The sequence below is a fragment of the Ambystoma mexicanum genome, chromosome 4p (assembly GCF_040938575.1).
Source record: "Ambystoma mexicanum isolate Mex_15411 chromosome 4p, UKY_AmexF1_1, whole genome shotgun sequence".
Taxonomy (NCBI): Eukaryota; Metazoa; Chordata; class Amphibia; order Caudata; family Ambystomatidae; genus Ambystoma; species Ambystoma mexicanum.
In genome coordinates this window covers 743,341,796-743,357,859 of record NC_090927.1, presented here as the reverse complement: position 1 = coordinate 743,357,859, position 16,064 = coordinate 743,341,796, and positions in this window count along the sequence as shown.

Below are 16,064 nucleotides of genomic sequence, written 5' to 3'. Positions count from 1 at the left end.
TGATGGGAAGATCTGTAGAATGGTCATCTGATGAAAGCAGAAAGGTACCCAAATATGAATGTCAAAAACCACTTTTAACACATGTATCCTTTCCATACAACCACTTTTAATAAAGAAACCTGTAAAATTGTGTAATTATTGTACATGACACCAGCCATGAAGGACCCACACCCCTGCAGGGGTGTGCAAATGATAAAAGCATTCCGGGGGAGTGTTCCTTATATGTATCATTGAAAACCGTACACCCCGCGGTCCCGCGCCATAACTGAACTAATGCTGCTAGAGTACACAAGAAAACCAATGTAACCATACAGGGGGCACATGTGAAGGGTGTGCGAGAATGTGCTCGTCACGCGTGTATGTCTAAGCCCCTTATATGCCACCACCGTCACATACGGTGGCGGGTCATTTTCTATGTACTCCACCAACCTCAATACTACCTCACTTACTGCAAATGTATATGTATATAGCTAAATACTGTAGTGTTGAAACAGTGTACGAATAAGGTGCTCAGACTGGATATAATTGAAACGCCTCCAGCGAAGTGAAATGTATGTTTTCAAGTAATTCAAACAAATATTATAAAGTGTTCTAATGATTGTGATGTTTTCGCTTCCAAAAACCGGCAACACGCGAAGAAGATACCTTTGTAAATATGTGCAAGGCCATTTCCCCTCCCACCCTGCGGAGACTGCCAAACATGAGAGCAGAGGCCTGCGCAGCGCTGCCCCACCTGCCCCAACTAGACTGGAGCCGCTTCAAAGATGTGTAGCCCCCTCTGCAGCACCCAAGGCCACGGGCCGCCACCTGCATTATTTACAGCACAGCAGTAAACCTCTGCCTGAACCCACACTTCCAAAGGCGCCCCCTCGTAAACCCCACAACCCACCAGATCATCTTAGACTTATGGCCCTGTGCAATCAGGACACCCAACACTGTGGCAACACACAGCGGCACATTTATAACCACATCTAACAAGACAGGGAGGCTTGTACCGTCCGTCCCAGGCCCTGAAGCTTAGCCCCTCAACCTATGGCTCCGGTCAACAGGACGCTAGTAACCATGCCCTGACGAATGACCATTAGACCCCTCACAAGGTGCATTCCTCCTGTGTTGCATTAACCTGTAGAATAACCTATTGGAAGATTTACTAAAGAAGATAATACTGCAATGACTGAATGACTGCGGTGTGCATGGCCTAGGGCAAATAAGTCAGGAAACGACATTCATCTCTGACACTGGCCGCAATGGCACAACAACACCGCCCGGATGAACTCTGCCAACCTGCCAGGCCCAGCCCAACCCACGAGGCTGACCAGTGACGTTCTCCAGCCACGGCCAACCACATCGCAGCAGCACCTATAGTTAGTCATCCCCACCCAATCCCATTGAACTTGTGCCCCCTATAGTATGTAGGTTCTTATGACGTCTTTTGTAAATATATACGCCTGTCTTTGCTATTGTCAGACAGAGCGCTCTCCGAGTTTGCAGAGTTCTTTGCATGCCATATTCTGATTGATAAACTCCCATTTAAGCTCACCCGCACTCTGTCTTGGCCTTATTCCCGACTTGGGAGAGTCCTTCATTGTCTCTCATTGCGGGGAGGATCGTGCTGGCTGGGGACGCTTGCCTTCACTACCAAGGAAGGGAGGTGGCCAAGGTCACACCCATCACCCACCACTACCCTACATCGCTTCCTGGTCAGCACTACAGCTTTCCTCTCCTGGAAGGGATTGGACCCTGCCAGGGCACCCTGCACCCACTGCTGAATTTGGAGGACAAAATATCCACCTGGGGGACGGACGCCCAAGGCCAATGACACCCCCCCTCTCTAGCTACCCTGCGTTACAGTTTTTCCCCCTGCAAAAGGATGGGGAACCTGACAGGGCACACTGGGACCACTGCTGGGATTGGACCACAGAAATGGTGAACTTTGCAGTGAAAGGAATGAGCTCTGTAACAAGTGTGCATAGCATGCTCAGAAAAAATGACCATCTATATAACTACTGGAAAAAAAAAATTAAAATTTGCTGCTACTTATGTCGGCCAAACCTTTCCTTCTGCAAAGCAGCTGCCTTACTCAATGCAAGGCACACACATCACTGGCCCCCGACCCTCCCCACTACCCTTTCCCACCCTTATCACTGACAACGCAGCCACAATTCCTTCCACCGCAGTAACCCTCCACCCCCACATTACCAGGTAATAAATGTTGTACTTACATAAGTCAGCAATAGCTTTTCAGTAGCCGCAACTGCAAAGGAAACATAAAAGAATTACATTCAATGCTTTGCCTACCAATAACACATCCAAACTGTCTGGGAACTGTCTGTACATTTTTCACTTCCTTCCACCAGTTCCTTGACACTTCTCAGTCATCTACCACTACGGAAGGCTAGACTGCACACGGATTGGAAATGGAAATAAGACAAGTGGGCATATGGCATCCTGCAGAAAAAAAAATAAAAATAAATAAATCCCGGAAATCTGGCACCAAACCATCACTGTTTGGAAACATCTGTGCTATCCATTCCATTTTCTCCATTAGCAGCTCATGTATCCCTTCCCCTCCCACAGACGCTAAATCTTTTCCTCCCAGGTGCACCACTGTAGGGTGGGGGGTTGCATCTCCTTTTGCATGGACATCGCTGATGGCTCCTCTGAGCTGGTGAAAGCACTTCCCCCTAACCCCAAACCAATGCACCAGGAGGGCATCCCTTTGAGAGCCAGATGTGGTTGGCCCTCGGAAAATCGTGCAGCCCTTTGGGTGAAAGAGTAGGCAATTATCTACACAACACTCATCGTCACTATGATATGGAAACAAGTGAACCCCCATGAACATGCCTATACATACAGTTTACCAACTAGCTGAATGATTGCGTGAACACATGGCTCTTGTAACAATCCCAGACACACACTTCACCCATTCAGACATGCACCTCTCATGTGAATTTACAGTAGGTCATTACGTAATTGGCACTTGTGTTTTAGGGGAAGGAGGTGGGAAAGAGGTGAAGAAGACAGTATGTCACCTTGTGCCAATAACACAGTTGTGCTGGGGCAATTGTAATCAGTAAAGGTTGTCTGCTCCTGTGGCCCACCGCCTGCACTGCACGGTGGTAAGGTGACTTCCACATGCTACACCATTACACTTTGGCAGGGTGACTAGTCTGACAGAGGATATGACCTGTGCAGCAAGGGTGCTTTGTAACCTCTCTGAATATAGTTACTCTGACAGAATGTGCGTCATTGATTACACATGCGTGTAAATTTGGACAGTTTGATTGTGAGAAATTGGGGCGCAGCTCCTAAAGTACTGGTGAACTTGGGGCCATTCGACTACCAAGGCAGAGAGGCAGCCAAGGTCACACACATCAACCACCACCACCCTACATCTCTGCCTGGCCAGCACTGCAGCTTTCCCCTCTAGGACGGGATGGGGACCGTGCCGGGGCACCCTGCACCCACTGCTGCTTTTGAGGGACAAAATATCCATCTCGGAGATGGACGCCCAAGGCCAATGACTTCACCCCCCACCCCTCCTGCCCCTCTAGCTACCCTGCGTTACAGCTTTTCCCCCTGCAAAAGGATGGGGAGCCTGGCGGGGCTCACTGGGACGACTGCTGGAAAAGGACCACAGAAATGGTGATCGTTGCAGTAAAAGTAGTGTTCTCTGTATCAAGTACGCGTACCATGCTCAGAACAAAATGACCATCTGCATTACTACCGGCAACATTTTTGAAAAGGAGCTGCTACTTATGTCGGCCAATTTTTCCTTCTGCAAAGCAGCCACCTTCCTCAATGCAAGGCACTCCCATCACTGGCCCCCGAACCGCCCTACTACCCTTTCTCACCCATACCACTGACACTGCAGCCACAGTTTCTCCCACCACAGTAACCCTCCACCCGCACATTACCAAGTAATATATGTGGTACTTACATAAGTCAGCAAAAGCTTTTCAGTAGCCGCAACTGCAACAGAATCATAAAAGAATTACATTCAGTGCTTTGCCTACCAATAACACATCCAAACTGTCTGGCATATATCTGTACATTTTTCAGCTCCTTCCACCACATACATGAAACTTCTCAGTCATCTACCTCCACAGAAGGCTGGACTGCACAGTGATAGCAAACTGGCATAAGACCAATGGGTGTATGGCAATCCCCAGCACACAAAAAAACATTGCACAGATGGCTAAGTGGCAAACTTCCCTCCCAGGGAAACAGCACTGTTCAGCTGCACTGGGGGGCGTTTTGTCCGCAACCCGGGCAAGTGTGTTCCTGGCCACCCCAATACCTCCCCAGAGCACCCACTTCCTTCACAACAGAACACTACAGGCCCTGTTCACCCCCATCCCAATAGCAATGTGCCCTCCACCCACTATAAAATGTTGGAATAAGCAAAATTTCATACGTACATAACAAGGGAGAAGCTTGAACTGCTCAAGACCTGTAAAGGGAATAACAAAACATATATTATCTGTGTCAGCCCACCCAAATACCAGACCACCCATATTGGCCCCCCCTGTTGCATTGGCCTGTACGTTTTGGGCATCCTGGCGCCAGACTGGCACACCAATGTGCCCCTCTATGCCAAGGCAGGTATAGTAAACGAAGAACCCAATTCAAAATGGCAGGCTGCCCTTTTGCGGGGGGGAGGGGCCCCCTACACCGCTGTGGAATTTTCTAACGTGAAGGGGGTTGCACCTCTCCACCACCACCCCAATTGGAGGGGTGGCCCATCCCATGTAGCCCTCCCAAGGGGCAGATAAGGGGGGAGGCTGTCCTGCACTCCTCCCTGGGCTCAGGCGTCCGTTCCTAGGAGCAGATATCTGGTCCCAGGGAGGGCTGCATGACATGGCACCCACTCCATTGTGGGCAGAGGGGGGTTAATGCCCCATTCCTTTAGAAACTTTCTGAACCCTTTGGGGTGCCTCACCGCCCCCCCTAAAAAACGTTCCAACATTTTCACTTTTTTCCTTTGGTAACCCAACTCCCCTTTGTGCACAGGGGCACATTGGTGTGCCAATCTGGTGCCGGAGTGCCCAAACCTTACTGCCCCATCTATTGGGGGTCCTGCCCCACCTTTTGGGGTGCCCCCCACCACCCCCAATGGCTGGGGGACACACCTCATGCAGGCCTCCCTGGGCCTCCTCCAAACGGCTGCGTGAGGTACACCCCACCTCCATTTGGGGTGAGGGGGGAGAGGGCCACCCCAAAAGGTGGGGCTGGTCCCCCAATAGATGGGGCAGTAGGGTTTGGGCATCCTGGGGGCAGATAGCCACACTAATGTGGCCATCTGCACCAAGCGAAGTTGGGTAAACAAAAAACAAAATACAAATTCATAGGCTGCTTTTAGGGGGGGCTGAGGGCCACCCTAAATTGGCAGCGAATGATGTACCGCAGTGGGGGGTGGCCCTCAACCCCCCCCCACCCCAAATGGAGGGCCCCACCTCATGCAACCCACCCTGGGGGCAGATAGGGGGGCCCCACCTCATGCATCCCTCCCTGGGGTCAGATGCCCCTTCCTAGGAGCAGATATCTGCCCCCAGGGAGGGTTGCATGAGGTGGGGCCCTCCATTTGGGATGGGGGGGGTTGAGGGCCACCCCCCGTTGTGGTACATCATTCGCTGCCAATTTAGGGTGGCCCTCAGCCCCCCCTAAAAAGCAGCCTGTGATTTTGTATATTTTTTTTTGTTTACCCAACTTCGCTTGGTGCAGATGGGCACATTAGTGTGGCTATCTGCCCCCAGGGTGCCCAAACCCTACTGCCCCATCTATTGGGGGCCCTGCCCCACCTTTTGGGGTGCTCCCCCCACCCCCAATGGCTGGGGGACACACCTCATGCAGGCCTCCCTGGGCCTCCTCCAAACGGCTACGTGAGGTACACCCCACCTCCATTTGGGGTGAGGGGGGAGAGGGGCACCCCAAAAGGTGGGGCAGTACCCCCAATAGATGGGGCAGTAGGGTTTGGGCACCCTGGGGGCAGATAGCCACACTAATGTGGCCATCTGCACCAAGCGAAGTTGGGTAAACAAAAAACAAAATACAAATTCATAGGCTGCTTTTTAGGGGGGGCTGAGGGCCACCCTAAATTGGCAACGAATGATGTACCGCAACGGGGGGTGGCCCTCAACCCCCCCCACCCCAAATGGAGGGCCCCACCTCATGCAACCCACCCTGGGGGCAGATAGGGGGGCCCCACCTCATGCATCCCTCCCTGGGGTCCGATGCCCCTTCCTAGGAGCAGATATCTGCCCCCAGGGAGGGTTGCATGAGGTGGGGCCCTTCATTTGGGGTGGGGGGGTTGAGGGCCACCCCCCGTTACGGTACATCATTCGCTGCCAATTTAGGGTGGCCCTCAGCTCCCCCTAAAAAGCAGCTTGTGATTTTGTATATTTTTTTTTGTTTACCCAACTTCGCTTGGTGCAGATGGGCACATTAGTGTGGCTATCTGCCCCCAGGGTGCCCAAACCCTACTGCCCCATCTATTGGGGGTCCTGCCCCACCTTTTGGGGTGCCCCCCCCACCCCCAATGGCTGGGGGACACACCTCATGCAGGCCTCCCTGGGCCTCCTCCAAACGGCTGCGTGAGGTACACCCCACCTCCATTTGGGGTGAGGGGGGAGAGGGCCACCCCAAAAGGTGGGGCAGTAGGGTTTGGGCACCCTGGGGGCAGATAGCCACACTAATGTGGCCATCTGCACCAAGTGAAGTTGGGTAAACAAAAAACAAAATACAAATTCATAGGCTGCTTTTTCGGGGGGGCTGAGGGCCACCCTAAATTGGCAGCGAATGATGTACCGCAACGGGGGGTGGCCCTCAACCCCCCCCACCCCAAATGGAGGGCCCCACCTCATGCAACCCACCCTGGGGGCAGATAGCGGGGGCCCCACCTCATGCATCCCTCCCTGGGGTCAGATGCCCCTTCCTAGGAGCAGATATCTGCCCCCAGGGAGGGTTGCATGAGGTGGGGCCCTCCATTTGGGGTGGGGGGTTGAGGGCCACCCCCCGTTGCGGTACATCATTCGCTGCCAATTTAGGGTGGCCCTCAGCCCCCCCTAAAAAGCAACCTGTGATTTTGTATATTTTTTTTTGTTTACCCAACTTCGCTTGGTGCAGATGGGCACATTAGTGTGGCTATCTGCCCCCAGGGTGCCTAAACCCTACTGCCCCATCTATTGGGGGTCCTGCCCCACCTTTTGGGGTGCCCCCCCACCCCCAACGGCTGGGGGACACACCTCATGCAGGCCTCCCTGGGCCTCCTCCAAACGGCTGCGTGAGGTACACCCCACCTCCATTTGGGGTGAGGGGGGAGAGGGCCACCCCAAAAGGTGGGGCAGGACCCCCAATAGATGGGGCAGTAGGGTTTGGGCACCCTGGGGGCAGATAGCCACATGTCAGTGAATGATGTACCGCAACGGGGGGTGGCCCTCAACCCCCCCCACCCAAATGGAGGGCCCCACCTCATGCAACCCACCCTGGGGGCAGATAGGGGGGGGCCCACCTCATGCATCCCTCCCTGGGGTCAGATGCCCCTTCCTAGGAGCAGATATCTGCCCCCAGGGAGGGTTGCATGAGGTGGGGCCCTCCATTTGGGGTGGGCGGGGGTTGAGGGCCACCCCCCGTTGCGGTACATCATTCGCTGCCAATTTAGGGTGGCCCCAGCCCCCCCTAAAAAGCAGCCTGTGATTTTGTATATTTTTTTTTGTTTACCCAACTTCGCTTGGTGCAGATGGCCACATTAGTGTGGCTATCTGCCCCCAGGGTGCCCAAACCCTACTGCCCCATCTATTGGGGGTCCTGCCCCACCTTTTGGGGTGCCCCCCCTCACCTCCAATGGCTGGGGGACACACCTCATGCAGGCCTCCCTGGGCCTCCTCCAAACGGCTGCGTGAGGTACACCCCACCTCCATTTCTATCTGCCCCCAGGGTGGGTTGCATGAGGTGGGGCCCTCCATTTGGGGGGGGATGAAGGTCACCCCCCGTTGCGGTACATCATTCGCTGCCAATTTATGGTGGCCCTCAGCCCCCCCTAAAAAGCAGCCTGTGATTTTGTATATTTTTTTTTGTTTACCCAACTTCGCTTGGTGCAGATGGGCACATTAGTGTGGCTATCTGCCCCCAGGGTGCCAAAACCCTACTGCCCCATCTATTGGGGGTCCTGCCCCACCTTTTGGGGTCCCCCCCCACCCCCAATGGCTGGGGGACACACCTCATGCAGGCCTCCCTGGGCCTCCTCCAAACGGCTGCGTGAGGTACACCCCACCTCCATTTGGGGTGAGGGGGGAGAGGGCCACCCCAAAAGGTGGGGCAGGACCCCCAATAGATGGGGCAGTAGGGTTTGGGCACCCTGGGGGCAGATAGCCACACTAATGTGCCCATCTGCACCAAGCAAAGTAGGGTAAACAAAAAACAAAATACAAATTCATAGGCTTCTTTTTAGGGGGGGCTGAGGGCCACCCTAAATTGGCAGCGAATGATGTACCGCAACGGGGGTGGCCCTCAACCCCCCCACCCCAAATGGAGGGCCCCACCTCATGCAACCCACCCTGGGGGCAGATAGGGGGGGCCCCACTTCATGCATCCATCCCTGGGGTCAGATGCCCCTTCCTAGGAGCAGATAACTGCCCCCAGGGAGGGTTACAAGGGGTGTCCCTTTCTACTTCGGTTGGGGGGGGCATCCCTCCCCCCCCCTTTCATTCAATAAAAAATCCATGGTGGCTAGTGGCCCCCCACCCCCACTCCTTCCCCCACCCCCTTTCCACATAATTTCAATTTATTTTTTTTCATTCCCCTGGGGCAGATGGTCAGCCATCTGCCCCAGGGTTCTCATGCATGTGCCCCCATGCTTTGGGGGCCGGGAGGGGGGAGAGGGCTGCTTACTTGAGGCAGCCCCCTCCCCCCCCCTCACAAACGGATCCATGGTGGTCTAGTGGGTTGCTGGTCACGGATCGAGCGCTCTGCGCCGATCCGTGACCAGCAATGCCTCATATATGTGGTGTCCTTGGAAAGGGGGGAACCCCCCCTTTCCAAGGACACCATTTTTTACAAAATCCCTGGTGGTCTAGTGGGCCCCAGGGCCCCAAACCCCCTCCCACCTCCCCCTTCCCTCTGATTTTTTTTTTCCCCTCTCCACCCGTATTCACCCCTGGGGCAGTGATCATCTGCCCCGGGTCTCTGCCGCTGTGGCCCCATGCCTTGGGGCCACGGGGGAGGGGGACGCTTACCTAGTAAGCAGCCCCCTCCTCCCCCTGCGTCACTGTCAAAAAGCACCACAGTATTAACCGAAAAGGATACGGTACTCAAAAGGATACAGGTGGTAGGGTCTTCCGGATCCCTGTTCACGCGTTTTGATAGTTGTGAAGTCAAGTTAAGACCTTCCAAATGATACAACTCTCTGACCGGAAAAACAGGCAGAGCGATGGATCACTGGAAAGGGCGTGGGTAAGGTATAGGAAGTCAGCCTAGAACAAAATAAAGTATCATGAATAACTGCCCCAACCTGGATATGATGGAATAGAAATGTCATGAATGCACACACTGACCTTGAGTCTAGGGCAGACGAATCCAGCAGAGTCTCTTGAGGAATCCAAGGTAGAACAAACGACAAGGAAGGGAAGATTAGTAAGGGAGACTTATCCCGAACGGAACGAGGCTCACGCTAGATACCGGGTTGATGCACCACAGGATAGCGTCCAAAGTACTGTTCACTGTCACCTTCCAATTATCCTTGAAAAGCTTCCTTCCCACGTAGAGTAAAGTATAGAGATGAATCAATCCCCCTGTTAATATCACAGGTGCAGGAGTTGGAAATAACGCTCCTTTTAAGGTATAAACAAAGTTCACGCGGTTCTGTACAGCCGCAAAGAAAAGAGCGTGTGCGTGTGGATTTACACGCGATTAGGATTCACGCAGTCCAGTCCAGCAGCGTTCGAAGACGAGATATGCGTGTGGATTTACACGCGAGCAGGATTCACGCAGTCCAGGCCAGCAGCGTTCGAAGACAAGATATGCGTGTGGATTTACACGCGAGCAGGATTCACGCAGTCCAGACCAGCAGCGCTTGAAGATAGCGTGCGCGTGTGGATTTACACGCGAGCAGGATTCACGCAGTCCAGGCCAGCAGCGCTTGAAGATAGCGTGCGCGTGTGGATTTACACGCGAACAGGATTCACGCAGTCCAGGCCAGCAGCGTTTGAAGATAGCGTGCGCGTGTGGATTTACACGCGAGCAGGATTCACGCAGTCCAGGCCAGCAGCGCTTGAAGATAGCGTGCGCGTGTGGATTTACACGCGAACAGGATTCACGCAGTCCAGGCCAGCAGCGTTTGAAGATAGCGTGCGCGTGTGGGTTTACACGCGACCAAACAGCTCCAGGAATCAGCGTGTGACGGAAAACACGCTATAGGAGGCCCAAAAAGTAGCTGTAGTAACCTGCAAGGAAGCAGACCGGAGGTTCAGCTACACAACGCCAAATGATTCGATCAGAAGCAGCGAGTGAAGTTTCCACGCTGCTTAAATACGTAATGCCGTAGTTCACGTGACGAAGCAGAATACACGTGAAGTTAGCGACGTGAAAAGTGCAAACGTCGTTTTCCCGGCAACGTATCGAACAACCGCCATTTGGAATAGAACGGTCTAGCTGTTCTACGAGCGTAGGAGGTAGGACCACGTCCAGCATGCATGACAGTGCCATCCCCCAAAGGGGCAACCTCTCCCCTTCTCGTGTGAAAACGTTTCAATAAAGCAGGAGCATGAATATTAGAAAGAGGTTCCCAGGACCTATCTTCGGGCCCATAACCCTTCCAGTCCAACAGATAAAACGGCCTACCAGAACGTAGTCTCATATCCAGTATGTCCTGTACCTCGTATTCATCTGAACCCCGCACAGAGATAGCAACAGGCCGTACAGGCAATCTTGTAGCTTCAGTACATGGCTTAATGAGTGACACGTGGAATACGGGATGCACTCGCCATCGTTGTGGCAAAGCCAGACGGACGGCAGCCGGATTAATTACTTGGAGCACTACATATGGACCAATGTATTTAGGCAATAATTTCTTTTTGCCTGGAATTCTCAGGTTCTTAGTGGACAGCCATACTTTCATACCAGCCTTGTAGACGGGTGCGGGTGTTCTATGAGCATCAGCGTAGAACTTGTCGCGTCTTTTAGCCTGCTCTAATTGCTGCTTCACTTTCCTCTGTAATTTCTTCAGATCACGAAAGGTACGGCCTGCGGCAGGAGTATCCAAAGACAAGCTGGCATTCAAAGGTATAGACCGGGGGTGCTGTCCATAAAGCGCATAGAACGGTGAAGTGCCTATGGCACTATGATAGGAGTTGTTATAGGCGAATTCAGCTGCCGGCAGGACCGTGAGCCAATCCGATTGGTACTGCAGACACAGACACCGCAGATATTGTTCCATAGTGCAGTTGACTCTTTCGGTCTGTCCATCAGTTTGAGGGTGGTAAGCACTGGACATTCTATCATCAATCAGTAATGCAGAGGTTAGTGCTCTCCAAAAGCGTGATGCAAACTGTGAGCCCCTGTCCGTAATGATTACTGACGGTAGACCAAAGAAACGAAATACATGGTGGATGAATAGGTTGGCCAGAACAGCAGCGGTTGGTAAACCGATACAGGGAATATAAAGAGCCAATTTAGTGAAATAATCCACTACAACCCATATGGTATCGTACTCCTGGTTTGGTGGGAGTTCTACCACAAAGTCCATAGATATCATGTCCCATGGTTTGTTAGGGACAGGTAGGGACTGGAGTAAGCCCACTGGTTTACCAGGGGTGTTTTTACACTGGATGCATATAGAACAAGTTGATACATGATCTATGACATCTTTTGACATGGACGGCCACCAGCACCATCTTTTGAGTAGTTCTAGTGTTTTCTTCCGTCCAGGATGGGCTGCGATCAAGGAATCGTGATTCCACTTGAGGGCTTTATTCCGCGTTGAAGACGTCGGTAGGTAGAGCACTCCTTGTGTGAATGGTAAACCGTTATGTACGTCCAGATTTATATCCTGGATTGCTTGTGGATGATTTTTCACCCACTCTTGTACTTCGGTTTTTAAGGACGGTTGAACAGAACAACTACATATTACATGATCTGCCAACAACTGATTCTGTACTTGTGCTTCTTCCTTCGCCTCTTCACTCATACGGGACAACGCGTCCGCCTTAACGTGTTCTCGGGCAGGACGGTATGTGACCCGGAAATCGTATTGGGCAAAAAAGACATGCCATCTGGCCTGTCGGGCCGTAAGGCACTTCATGGATTTGAATGCTTGAGGATTTCTATGGTCAGAATACACTAAGACCTGATGTTTGGCCCCAAGGAGATGATGACGCCATTCTCGGAAGGCATCCTTGATAGCCAGCAGTTCCCGTTCAGTGACGGTGTAGTTACGTTCATATGGGGTAAGTTTGCGAGAGAAGAAAGCCACTGGGTGCTCCTCCTTGGTTTCTGTGCAAACTTGTGAGAGTACCGCTCCAGTAGCGACACTGGATGCATCCGCTTCAACGATAAACTGGCGATCTGGATCTGGATGTTGAAGCACGGGTGCAGTGGTGAATGCTTCTTTCAACTTTTCGAATGATGCTTGGGCATTTGGGTTCCAACAGAAAGGAACTTTAGAACTAGTTAAGGCTGTCAAAGGAGCTACTGTTTTGGAGAAGGAATGAATAAATCTGCGATAGAAATTCGCAAAGCCTAAGAAAGACTGTAATGACTTGACATTGTGCGGAATCGGCCAATTCAGTATGGCCTTCACCTTGGAACGGCTCATTCGAGCACCTAAATTGGTAATGTCATAGCCCAGGAATTCCACTTCCTGTGAATGAAAGACGCATTTCTCGGCTTTCACATAAAGAAGGTTCTCCCTGAGTCTTTGTAGGACTGTAGAAACGTGTTTGACGTGTTCTGAAAAAGATGATGAATAGATCAGAATGTCATCCAGATAAATCACCACAAACTGGTCCATTATGTCCCTGAATATATCATTCATGAAGAATTGAAAAGTGGCGGGAGCGTTGCACAGACCAAAAGGCATCACCAAATACTCGTAAAGACCATACCGTGTCTTGAAAGCGGTCTTCCATTCGTCGCCTGCACGAATGCGAACCAAATTGTATGCTCCTCGCAAGTCCAATTTGGTGAAGTAACTGGAAGTACCTAATTGATCCAATAGAACGTTTATCAGTGGTAAAGGGTATTGGTTTTTTATGGTGATGTCGTTAAGTGCCCTGTAATCAATACAAGGCCTTAGGTCTCCCTCTTTCTTCGGAACAAAGAATAGAGGAGACGCAGCAGGTGATTGTGATGGCTGTATGAAACCCATCGCTAAAGCTTTGTCAATGTATTCTTTCAACACAACGTCTTCCTTTGGGGTCAGTGAATATAAACGACCTGTAGGGATTTTGGCACCAGGAATCAATTCAATAGGACAGTCGTACTGTCGATGGGGAGGCAATCGTTCTGCCTGGCCCTTGTCAAAGACATCAGCATACTCAGAGTATTTGCATGGTATGGTAGTGTCGCTTTGATGAACCACGCTGATAGTTGAAGCTCCCACCATAGAGGCTAATATGTGTTGCTTGTTTGACACCTCCTGACTGGTAAAGCAATGTTCATTGCAATGAATCGAAGGATACTGGAGCAATCCCGAAACCCAGTCAACGGCGGGATTATGAAGGGTTAACCATGCAAGACCAAGTATGATCTCGTACTGCGGAGCAGCTATGACATCGAAGATGATTTCTTCCGAATGGTTATTGGATAATGTCATCTGAACGGATACCGTCTCCTGGGTTACCATACCAGAAGTCAAAACAGATCCGTCCACGGTATTAACCGTTTCAGGTTTGTTCTTGTTTACAAGGGGTATGGAACAATTCTTGGCATATGTGATGTCTATGTAATTGTTGGTGGCTCCGGAATCAACCATGGCCTTGGAAACCAATTCTCGTTCACCACAACGTAACGTCACCTCAACAATTACGGGTGCGTGTTTAGGAATGGTACTGGAGTCCGATGAAACACTCGACATAGGGACTCCTGCTATTGTCGAGTTTTGGCGTTTCCCGAACGCTTGATGGGTTTTTTAGGACATGTCGCCAATAAATGCTCAGATGAACCGCAATACATACATAAATGGTTCTTTCTTCGGTTCTCTCGTTCTGCATTGGACAACCGGCCTCTCACGACGCCAATCTGCATGGGTTCGGGGTCGTTAGAGAGGACTGACGGTGTTTCTGAACGCCCCGAGGCTTGCATGAAAGGCTTTTTCTCTCCTTTCCGAGCATTCCTTCGGGCATCAATTTGTAAAACCAAATCGAGCAACTCTGTGAATCCCGTAGGAACCACCGGAACTGTAGATAAGGCATCTTTCAGTTCTTCTGAAAGACCCTTATAGAAAACAGCCGTTTTCTTGCCGTCAGGCCATTGAGTTTCGGCTGTTAGTTGATTGAACCGGGCAATGTAAGGCAAAAGAGGCTGATTGCCTTGTTGTAGATTAAGTAACTCCAGGTCCATGGCTTGAGTAGCATAACGCATGTCAAAGACTTTACTCATAGCAGCCAAGAGATCGTCACAGTCGTACAACAAAGGGCTATTTGTTTCCAACAAAGGGTTAGCCCAAGCTGCAGCTGTGCCCCCTAAATGGGAAAGTACGAATGCTGCTTTTGTGGTTAGGTCAGGAAAAGATGTAGGACGGCAAAGAAAATGGAGACGGCACTGATTAACGAAGGTTCTATAGGTTTTGGGATCACCAGTGAACCGTTCCGGAGGGGCCAAGGGAAACTGAGTGGGCATAACCACATTAATAGTTTCCTGTGGGGGTGTCATAGTCCCCGATCCAGATGCAGTGGCCATTGGAACCTGTGCTCCCTGAGGACTACCGTGCATGGCGTCTTGCATAACGTCTATACGGTGCCGTAACATATCCTGTGCCGTAACCATTTCATTTCTCAAATCGCTGATCAACTGAGTCAAAACAGCTAAAGGATCCGTACCCTCCATGGCTTCTGATTCTGTCAAAAAGCACCACAGTATTAACCGAAAAGGATACGGTACTCAAAAGGATACAGGTGGTAGGGTCTTCCGGATCCCTGTTCACGCGTTTTGATAGTTGTGAAGTCAAGTTAAGACCTTCCAAATGATACAACTCTCTGACCGGAAAAACAGGCAGAGCGATGGATCACTGGAAAGGGCGTGGGTAAGGTATAGGAAGTCAGCCTAAAACAAAATAAAGTATCATGAATAACTGCCCCAACCTGGATATGATGGAATAGAAATGTCATGAATGCACACACTGACCTTGAGTCTAGGGCAGACGAATCCAGCAGAGTCTCTTGAGGAATCCAAGGTAAAACAAACGACAAGGAAGGGAAGATTAGTAAGGGAGACTTATCCCGAACGGAACGAGGCTCACGCTAGATACCGGGTTGATGCACCACAGGATAGCGTCCAAAGTACTGTTCACTGTCACCTTCCAATTATCCTTGAAAAGCTTCCTTCCCACGTAGAGTAAAGTATAGAGATGAATCAATCCCCCTGTTAATATCACAGGTGCAGGAGTTGGAAATAACGCTCCTTTTAAGGTATAAACAAAGTTCACGCGGTTCTGTACAGCCGCAAAGAAAAGAGCGTGTGCGTGTGGATTTACACGCGATTAGGATTCACGCAGTCCAGGCCAGCAGCGTTCGAAGACGAGATATGCGTGTGGATTTACACGCGAGCAGGATTCACGCAGTCCAGGCCAGCAGCGTTCGAAGACAAGATATGCGTGTGGATTTACACGCGAGCAGGATTCACGCAGTCCAGGCCAGCAGCGTTCGAAGACGAGATATGCGTGTGGATTTACACGCGAGCAGGATTCACGCAGTCCAGACCAGCAGCGCTTGAAGATAGCGTGCGCGTGTGGATTTACACGCGAGCAGGATTCACGCAGCCCAGGCCAGCAGCGCTTGAAGATAGCGTGCGCGTGTGGATTTACACGCGAGCAGGATTCACGCAGTCCAGGCCAGCAGCGCTTGAAGATAGCG